This window comes from Aplysia californica, unplaced genomic scaffold, assembly GCF_000002075.1.
Source record: "Aplysia californica isolate F4 #8 unplaced genomic scaffold, AplCal3.0 scaffold00502, whole genome shotgun sequence".
In the NCBI taxonomy this organism is placed as follows: domain Eukaryota; kingdom Metazoa; phylum Mollusca; class Gastropoda; order Aplysiida; family Aplysiidae; genus Aplysia; species Aplysia californica.
In genome coordinates, this window is record NW_004797772.1 from 52,158 (window position 1) to 60,994 (window position 8,837).

General features: G+C 35.6%; 1 long non-coding RNA gene across 6 annotated transcripts in view; it reads right to left on the reverse strand.

Annotated features, from left to right (window-relative positions):
- The window catches only part of LOC101850832, a 10,202-nt gene extending 3,288 nt beyond the window's left edge, over positions 1-6,914 (reverse strand). The window contains exons 1-2 of one of the 6 annotated variants that reach the window (XR_001185143.2): positions 6,875-6,914; positions 198-327 (exon numbers count right to left, since the gene is read on the reverse strand). This is a non-coding gene — a long non-coding RNA (uncharacterized LOC101850832). Of the gene's footprint in view, positions 1-197; positions 328-2,044; positions 2,064-2,099; positions 2,174-2,732; positions 2,774-4,651; positions 4,758-6,870 lie in introns of those variants that run through there. The other 5 variants (XR_001185142.1, XR_220836.3, XR_001185146.1 and 2 more) reach the window with 5 other exon arrangements.
- Between the last annotated feature and the right edge of the window lie 1,923 nt (positions 6,915-8,837).

Here is an 8,837-nt window from a genome sequence, read left to right on the forward strand (position 1 = left end):
TCGAGAAAATTTCGAGTTAGACGGTTAGAATTCTCTGCCGACGATATATATATACATAATATATATATATAAAGAGCACAATTTGATTATAACGTAAAAAGTAAAAATACCCAGAAAATAATTACATTTAAAAATCATGATGTACTGAGAGACAGAGCAGAGGATTTGTAGTACAATGGTGAACACTATAAACTTACTTCTTAGACTTCAATGGAGATTATATATATATAGATCTAACGGTTTGGCTGATGATGGAGGGGAAGTAGAAGTTCTCGTAGTTGAGTTGAATTACAATCGTAGACCAATGTCTGAGTTGATTTTCAGGTTCTGCGGAAGACAATGAAACAGACATAGATCTATAATTCAATATTGAACTTTGGACTTAGCCAAAAGAGCAATCTGTATCTTTACACAAAATACATTTCATTATAGTTTAGGAATCTTTATTCATTTATCTCTGTACATGTAAAATTTTACATGATACCGTTAGGTAGATTTATTTTCACTAATGTTTTTCTTGGGTCTAAATCATCCGTGGGTTATTTTTGGAGATTCTCCATTATCAGTAGCAGGAGTACAGGACCGGTCTGTCTATGTGGCTTACAATGGTTACTTATCATTATTGTAAAAACAGATTTCTCCATACACTTTACTATATAAACCTACATGAACATACATATTATAAATAATGCCGGCTGTACAGAATTTTAAATAATCCTACCACTTCATAGTAGCGGAAGTTAGGGAAATGAAACATGATGCCTTGTCTTGGCCTTGGCAATTTTTGCTATAGACCGGGCAACATAGGCTACTGCTACCCTAGTGTTACACGGTTCTCTGCTCCCTCCCTAGATCTAGATCTAGGCCAAGATATATGTCGATCTGTATATCTAGTTTAGAGAAATTTGGTGTAAAATTTTTGTGAGAGTCACAAGATGTCAAGCTTTTTCGAATAAGCCCACAATTCTTTGAATATCTTGATAACGACTCAGAATAATCTGACAGCTTTAATTAATAGAGCCGATGCTCACGGTCTTAGTAACTCAAAACGGCCAAAATGTCTAACAGAACTTTGTAATTCTGGAGGTAGCGATACTAGATTCTACAAAGTGTGAGAAAAGAGAACATATATCATGCGTACATAATAAAATAGAATCAGCTTCACAACGGTCAAACGCAATGATTTATACACCCCCCCCCCCCCCCAAAAAAAGAAAGAAATTCTAGCTAGATCAAGGCGTAGATCTAGATTTCTGTACTTTTCCCGATCTGTCAACAGTTCACTGGCATTGAATGTACGTAGGCCTCGCTTCTTTAATTCTTATTTGACGTGTATGCATGGGATCTAGATCTAGATTCTAGATCTTGATTATAATGATTGTTGGCATTTTTATTTCTTCCATTCCTCAAACTTATATGTCTGTGAAATAAAACACACATTCCAGGTCGGATTCTACCCAGTAGACAGTCTTTTTTAGGCCTTAGATTTTTCGGTGCCATAGCCAGAATGAGGAGACAGCAATTTTGTAAACAAAAATGTTTAATGGCGGAGCGTCATCAAACTTTGAAACAGGGTTGTTACTTCGAAATGAAAGAATTGTACAATTTATAATTTCGTCTTGATGGCGCGATTTCTAAAAAATTCAAGAAGCTATAGCGCCTGGAAGAGTAAACAATTGGACTACGAAAACATAGATCTAAATTACAAAAATAATTTTGATGTCATCTTTATCTATGTACATAGATTCTAGACCTACTAGATCTACTCTACATCACGGATCTTTGCGTACATAATGTATCTTTTTACTTTAACGCCATCATATTATCCTTTTGTAGACCCCTTAGGCTTAGGACAATTCATTCATTGTTCATAAAAAATACATCTTTTTACGTTATCGGATCGTTTGTCAAGCTGTTTTCATTTTTCTGTTTGTTCAAATAGATCTAGATCTAGAATCTATATTCTAGACTCTAAGCCACTTTGATCACAAATCGCATCTTCTCTTCGCAGTCGTAGGCTAGTTCTCTCCTCGTTTAATTTTACCGAAAGTTTGAACATTTGCAGTATTATGTAGCAGAATTTCTAATCCATATAAAACCTTTTTGCACCCCTCAGCACATTATGTTTACTCTCTGACTCGCAACCTATCGCGTCAATCTACTCAAAGAACGTGCCAAACGATAAGGAAAAGTTCGCCTCTTTAAAATTTCTTTTATTCTTCTTACTTCTTCTTTTTTTTTCTCTTTGCAACAGTCCTGAGTCCATTCCATAACTTTGTGTAAGTTGTTAGATCTAGATCTAGAATAGCTTTTCCATGGACTTGTTTACGCTATATCTAGATCTAATCTGTCCCCCGTAGAATTATGCAAATTTATATGGCCAAATTATGCATAAAAAAGCAAAATTATGCAAAAATTATGCAAGTTACCGTAACACCATTCGCGGCATGTTTTGCACTTTTTCAACGCGAAGTTTCATGATTTTCATGTTTTATGTACAGAAAAATTGAAAACAGAACATATCAGTATCAGTAATTTGTTGTGTATTTGGAAAAGAAAACAATCCACATCTGTAAGTAAAAAAAATAAAAAAAAATAAAAATAATCTCTGTAACTTTCAGCTGTAGATCTAGAAAAATCTAGATTCTAGATCTAGAAATCTAGACCTAGATCTAGATCTATAGAGGAAAGAAAAAGGTTTATAGAAAATTTTAAAAAACCGAAATTTGGACCTCTGAATGCTGGCACATTACTAAAACCAGGGACACCTGCCAAACATGAAACATCAGCAGACATGAGAACAACAACTTTTGATGGATTGGAAAAATGAACATGCTCAAGGAACAAAATCACAACCCATAGCCAAGATCTTATAACAAGGGAAATAACCAACTTTTCACTTAAATGAGAGTTATTACGGTGATTACGTCCCTTTAGTCACATGGCGAGGCATTAATTAACTGTTGTGAAAAAAAAAAGGAAAAAACGTGAAAAAAGAGAAGAAAAAACGTGAAAAAACGCGGATAATCCAAAATTATGCAAATGTTGCAGAATTACGCGGAAAAAAAACCGCGGCCGCACAATCGCATAATCCTACGGGGACAGTCAAATACAAAATGTAGATAGATCTATATAAATCTAGATCTTAGATCTCAGATCTAGATCTATATAGATATATATCTATATCTAAAATATAGGCCTATCTGGACGGCACTTTGGAGGAGGAGGGGGGGGGATTATCTTATTAAAAGATAACCTCGAGTGGTGTGTAAATTACAATGCAGAATACAGATGGTTCTGGAGATGTCATTGTGGACACGAATGATCGCTTAGATCTACAATGAGTCGATCTGATTTATTTGAATAATAGACTACTCCCGAATTTCCTGGCGCCTAAATTTGAACTTGCATCGACTTCAATTCAGTACTAAATTTAAATCTCAGATCTAGTCTAGAATCTAGTCTACTATAGATCGATCAGTACAAGTTCAAACAGTAACAGTGATGACAGACCTACAGGTAGTAAGGTCCCATGAGGTAGTGTAGACAAACGAGCTTACACTTAGAGACAAATTGTATGAACATTTTGAACGATTTTGCCGTCGGTTTGGCGTGCTTGTGTAGGCTAACCTTGACCACCACTTATCAATGGGCTCGTTTGTAGGATCTCTGTCCAAATCCCTTTATTTTCAGCTGAGAAGGATAGGCCTAGTTCGAAAGTACTTAAGCGAAGAGACCACAAAAACACTGGTAACATCTCTTATCCTATCTAGATTAGACTATTGTAACTCACTCCTGGCAGGTCTGAACAACAAATATTTGAATCGTTTACAAGTAATTCAAAACAATGCCGCTAGACTGATAACAAGATCTAAAAAACGAGACCATGTCACTCCATTATTAAAAGAACTGCATTGGCTCCCTGTAAAAGAACGAATAATATTTAAAATCTGCGTCATGTGTTTCAAATGTGTAAATAAAACTGCTCCTTTTTATCTACAAGAACTTATCAGTATATATAAACCAGGGAGAAACCTAAGATCATCGAACGATAACACCCTATTTGTGACACCTGTAAAATCATACAAACCATATGGAGAGAGATCTTTCTCATATCTTGGTCCATTTATGTGGAACAGATTACCCATGAAACTAAGACAAATAAGAACACTTGATAGCTTCAAAAGACATCTTAAACATTTTCTGTTCCTGCAGGCCTATCCTTCATAAGCTTTTAACGTTATCTTTCATTACATTTGTTCTTTTCCTATGTCTGGATGAAAATAGTCTCTGTGTGTGTGTGTGTGTGTGTGTGTGTGTGTGTGTGTGTGTGTGTGTGTGTGTGTGTGTGTATGTGTGTGTGTGTGTGTGTGCATTAATGTATATTGCTTGAGAAGAAAGGAAGTAGTAAGAAAGGTTTTTGAAAAATGGGTATTCCAATGTAAAGCGCATTGAGCTACTTTTTTTGGAAATGCGCTCTATAAATGTTATATATTAGATCTATTATTATTATTAACTTAGCGTCTTAGTGATTCCATAGCAACAGAGCCAGAAAGCATTTTCCTTCGTAAAGTCTGTGTCAACTTCCTCCTGATATGTCTGGTGTATTATGACTTCATAAGCATGTTTAATAGATTGTGTTTTTACTTACAATCTTAAGTCATCTTTTCCGAGGAAGTTATTTTACAATCCAAGTCCTTGCCATATTAAATTTGTTCCGCTCGGTGATGAGTGGGTACCAGTTCATCAAGTTCATGTTTTCTTTGAAATACAAAAGCTGGACTTGTATCGTTTCGCAAAAAGCACGTCTGCTACCAAGGCAGTAAATAGACCCACGCCTAAAATAATATTTTACATAATGGATGACTTGTAAACTTGTTTTGCACTGTGAATTTAACTTCTTCTGTCCATATAATATAATAATTGATATTTTTTAAGCTACGGGAACATTATATTTTCCTCGTGATTACATCTACCTCCGGTACGAGCAAAGATATTATATTAAATGCCACTAGAGTTTAGGGAAGTGATGTCACCCACGAAAACGGACGTGGGCCGCGTGAACGGAAGTTCCGCCTGCCCCGCCTTCCACCCCATGTCTGACACGCGTGACGTCACTGCTGTTAGCTCTAGTATTATATTATATAACCTCTTTGGATCGGATTTATAAAGGGCAATAACCCTAGAAATTCAAGCCTTCAGTAATTTTCACGGTTATTGCACTTTGACCGTATCTTGAGTATTCTTTCAGATTAATTTTTTTACACGCATAACCGTTTTGATGTGCCAGATGGATGGAGCTCGCTTTTCTGAGAAATTTGATACCCAAATCACCACTGTTACTCAATTTTTCAGACAGTTACTGATGTTCAAAGTTCAGTAACATTTGTAGTGGCCTAGACCTGATACTATTTTTTGTTGACAAGTGAAAATAAACCAGGCTGTGTTAGGTACCCGGTATCACTAAGAATGACTTGAAAAAGAAATACAGAGAATTCTGAGGTGGAGGTCATCACCGTTGCTAGGGAAACGACGGACATCTTGGATTTAAAAAAAAACAATATGTGCAGATAGTTCTTTATCCAATTATGCTAAAAACTGCCCAAAACACAAAATTAGGCATAGATCTAGATCTAGACTAGATCTAACTGGCCCTTTGATATATTATTAAATTTGGGGTAAAACTTTTTTTTCCAGATTTTCAAAATCTAGACATCTAGATCTAGATCTAGATCTAGATCTATCTAGATCTAGAATCTAGATCTAGATCTAGATCTAGGTGTAATGGCATTATTATATTTTTAGACCATCATGACACCCTAAGGTCAAAATTCTACATTTATCATAATTTTTGTATGTATTTTGAGAAAAAAAAATAGCCCATTTCCTGTAAATAACATATCTTATCTTCATCCACTGAAAATTTGAAAGCTAAAGATCTAGACTCTAGATCTATAGATCTAGATCTAGCTCTTGAATGCCTTAAAAAAAAAAAAGAACAATCAGATCTGCATCTGGAGTCATCTAGATCTAGATCTAGATCTAGAATCTAGATCTAGATCTATATCTAGATCTAGATCCTACTCGACTTAGTCTGGTCACCCAATAAATATCATGATTTTTTAGAAAAATGGTTTTGAAACTGGAATAAAGCTTTCACAAGTAGATCTAGATATAATCTAGATCTAGATTAGATCTAGATCTAGATATCTAGAATCTAGATCTAGGCTTACTCCACCCACCAAACAGAGGCCAAAACAAACTGTTACATTGGAATAAGTGAAGTGAAACAATCAGTTTCCAAGCAACAGCAGCAACGGTGTCTACTTCGATGCCTCCAGGGAATCCACCACCTTCATAGGTTTTTCTCCTCCTTTCTCAACTGAAGATGAATTTCACTTTATAAATTATTTTCTATTGTCCACACTTTGTATGTCAAAGGAAATTGTTAATTCTTCCCAGCCTGACTCGGCCCAGTGACAGAAATATGCCTAGATCTAGATCTAGATCTAGATCTAGATCTATATTCTAGTATAGATCTAGATCTAGTATATGCAATGTTTGACCCACGTAAGAGAGTCTAGATCTAGATTTAGATCTAGATATCTAGATCTAGAATCTAGATCTAGATCTAGATTTAGATCTAAATCTAGATTTAGATTAGATCTAGATTAGATTCTAGATCTAGATCTAGATATCTAGATCTAGATCTAGATCTAGATCTAGATCTAGATCTAGATCTAGATCAAGATAAGAAAGAGAACATCCTGTACTTTTTCATTATGGTATCTTTATTTATCAAATGAGTGTTTTATTTGGTATGATGTGGGCCAATGACCTTAAACTTAAACACTGAATAAGCCTACTTACTTACTAGATCTAGATCTAGATATATCTAGTCGATCTAGTACATGTACTGACTCTTCCTTTCTCTTCCTTTTCCTGTTCTCCTCGATCTTCTTCTTTCTATCAAAGCTGACGTCATTTGTTTACATTCAACAGTGGAAAACGGAAGTAACCAACTTTATCTTTCACTGCGCATGCGCTGTAACGCCGGAGCCGGCCGAACAGCAACTTCGGTTATGCAAATGAGCACGGGGATAAAACGAGGCCAACCACATGGTCTCCCAACTCAGTCAAAACAAAGAAAGTTTAGAAAGTGCATTTCCACCCTTGAAAGCAAAAATGTCATAAGTGCCAAAATAAACAAATCAGACATAAACACATGGCTGAATAGAGCTTGATGTCACCTTTCAAAGCAATTTGTCTTACCTTAATACTCAAACTTGTTCAAAATTTTCATTCACGATTTTTTCCAAATAGCAGTCATGGCACTTAAGACATTTTTGCTTTCATGGGTCGATTTGCAGTTTAGGGATTCCCTTTCCGAACAGTCGCTCTTTTCTGTTAGTACTGTGAGTATGTTATTGTAGAAACCCTTCGAAAATCGGAATCTTTAATACCCAAGCTTTCGGGCAATGAAGAACTCGTCTATTACAGTATTGTCTTTAATAAATCAAAGTGTCCGTGTGTGTGTGTGTATGTGTGTGTGTGTGTGTGTGTGTGTGTTTACATAAATAAGTAGCTTTTACTGCCAGCTTTTTCAGGGTTTTTTTGCAAAGAACTTAATGTTCATCCACAAAACTAAGGAAAAAGAAAACCAAAGTGTAAGATTTTTGTTGTTCTTTCGGCTCATGGAATCCTGAAGAGCCTAACTGGTACAGTACACCACAACAGTACACCACAACAGTACACCACAACAGTACACCACAAACACTGGACACTGGAGGCAAAATCTGGTCATAGGATCTCTAGTTTCAAGAGCAACATAAAATATTTTAGAACTGCACTTTCAACTACATGTGGGCGTAATATATAACTATTGTGAAGAAAAGTTCCAATTGTCACATCTAGAGAAATTTCTTTCTTTTTGCAGAGAGGAAATAACATCTCAGAGCAAACAAAAAGTGAAAAGAACCTGACAAAAAAAATCAAAGTTATTCAATAACCAATTATATTTTTTTATGAAACAGACAATATGACTTTGGATTTTGAAGGAACAAAAAAAATCTTACACTTTCTGAAGAAAAATTATAAACTTTCAAGACGCGGTTTGCGAATAATAATGAGAACAAAGACAATCGATAGACTGTAGTTGTGTCTGTTACCATAGCTAGCTGTTGACTGTGAATTTATTGAATACATAAAAATGTATATATGGAAGGTTTGGAGGGGGGTTACTTGGCCAGTGTCCACCATCTTGACCCACCTTGTGGGTAGAGTCTGTTTCTTGTTTTGAAAAGTTGGCAGCTTTGTAAATGGAGAGTTTCTGCTGGGATTTTGTATCCTTCTCAACCCAGGTTGGTCCTGACAGGCAGGGTCAAAACCCGCCTCCTAGATAATCTAAATTGTGTTGATGGGGGTATAAAAGACACCTACTGAAAACAACCTGAAACAGGTCAGAGCTGCTGTATAGTAGGATGTCAATCGTCTCTTGACTTGAAACGTTGAAATTCTGTTTGTTGAGTTTGCAAGTGTGGTAGACTTGTTGAAAATGATTCTGTTTGCTTTATATCACTGGTTCAAATCATGTACAATGACTTGTGCCACTTACAATAACTTTACAGATTTGAAATATTTGAATGACGGCCTGAACAAGGGAATGCTGCATAAATGTTGGTATTGTTATATAGTATTGGTATGCCTTATATTACTGTCCATTTCAATAAATATTCGTAATTTTCTATAATTTTAATGAGTTAACTTTGTCTTCTTTTGGTTGAGAATATTTTTTCTGGCACGTCTCTAACTGCGACGCACCACAGAAGCTGGTTATA